Source organism: Juglans regia, chromosome 4 (genome assembly GCF_001411555.2).
Source record: "Juglans regia cultivar Chandler chromosome 4, Walnut 2.0, whole genome shotgun sequence".
Taxonomy (NCBI): domain Eukaryota; kingdom Viridiplantae; phylum Streptophyta; class Magnoliopsida; order Fagales; family Juglandaceae; genus Juglans; species Juglans regia.
This window is the reverse complement of record NC_049904.1, coordinates 9,229,133-9,230,717: the sequence shown is the minus strand read 5'-3', so window position 1 is coordinate 9,230,717 and position 1,585 is coordinate 9,229,133. Positions and strand designations below refer to the sequence as shown.

Here is a 1,585-nt window from a genome sequence, read left to right as displayed (position 1 = left end):
CTCTTAGTTAGAGCGGAGATTGAGGTAATTTATTCAGGAGGGCCGTGAGGCCGATCCGCTCTCCTCCATGGGAGGGATAAGGCAACTCTTGGCATTGCCCTCTCTGCAAACCATTGATAATTGTTTGACGAAAGTCCATAGGCGGCTTCATGGGTCTTACTCATTAATGCTCCTCTAGTGGCCGCATCAACCATAGATCGATTTGTGGGTCCCAAACTATTGTAGAATGTTTGTACTTGAAGCCAAGCAGGGAGGTCGTGATGTGGACACTTGCGCAATAAGTCTTTGTATCTCTCCCAAGCCTCATACAATGATTCACCCTCAAATTGGGCAAAGGTAGTAATATCATTCCTTAATTTAGCTATCTTGGCCAGAGGAAAATATTTTGCTAAAAATTTTTGTGCCACCTCCTACCAGGTAGTGATGATGTCGGGCGGAAAGGACATAAGCAAAGGACATTCCTTGATAAAAATGTTTCCCATCCTACATTCATTGTTTCCCTGATTCGTCTGTTGGGAACCTGGAGGTGGGTTAGGCTTCTTATTGTCCAACAGAAACAAAGGACATTCCCTGATAAAATGTCTGGTCTTTCCGCATCGAAAACATGCTCCTATTTCCTTTCTGCACTCTCCAGAGTGTACGCAATTACAAAATTTACAGGGGTTACTAGATTGATTTCCCTGTATGTGTCTAGAACTATTCCCCTTGTTTCTCATCTTCCATGGCCCTTGATCCATACCCGAGGATCCTTGTGGAGTAGCTCTCTTTCTCTGTTCTAGTAATTTCGTACCTCTTTTAATATTTTGCTCGACTAACATCATCTTATGCACTAACTCTAAATCTAAAGAACCATTACCCGTTCATATATCTTATAATTCTACAATTTTTTTGGCCTTCTTCTCTTCATCTAGAATCAGATATGAGGCAAAGCGTGATAATTCAGCAAATTTTTCAGCATATTGGCGTACAGTCATGGTCCCTTGTACCAAGTTGGTGAACTCTCAAACTTTCGCTTCCTTGTTTGCTTTAGGGAAGAAACGATCAAAGAAATTATGCTTAAAGTGAGGCCAGCTAGCTACTCATGTCCCTTCAGATACCCTATTGGCCTTCTCATAATTCCACCACCTCTTCGCTTCCCCAGTCAATTTAAAGGCTTCAAATCGTACTTTCTGCTAATCAGTGCACTCTAGGACACTAAATATCTCTTCCACATCTTGAATCCAATCCTCCGCTACGTTTGAATCAGTTCTTCCATCAAAAGTGGGAGGATGGGTGCAATTAAATTGCTTGAATGTGTAGCCTCCTTCACTATTGTTACCTTGATGACCCGAAGGATTCTGCTCAAGATCATGTATTAATTGATGTGCCGCTGCTCAGAGTACTTTGAAAGTACTCATATTTGCTTCTCTCTTGTTATTGGTTACATCCAAATCCAATACATTTCGTTCTCGAGGAGGTGGCATCCTGAAAAAAGAAATTTACAACTTTACTAATTGTTTTATAAAGAAAAAGAGGTCATAAATAAATAGTGGTACCCGTAAAACAAACATATAGTCTAAACCTTAATGAATATGAATTCAACTCA

At 40.6% G+C, this 1,585-nt stretch overlaps 1 non-coding gene across 1 annotated transcript; it reads left to right on the top strand.

Moving 5' to 3' along the window:
* Positions 1-252: 252 nt before the first annotated feature.
* Positions 253-359, top strand: LOC118348355. The gene has a single exon (XR_004801449.1). It is a non-coding gene; the product is annotated as a small nucleolar RNA R71 (small nucleolar RNA).
* Positions 360-1,585: the final 1,226 nt, after the last annotated feature.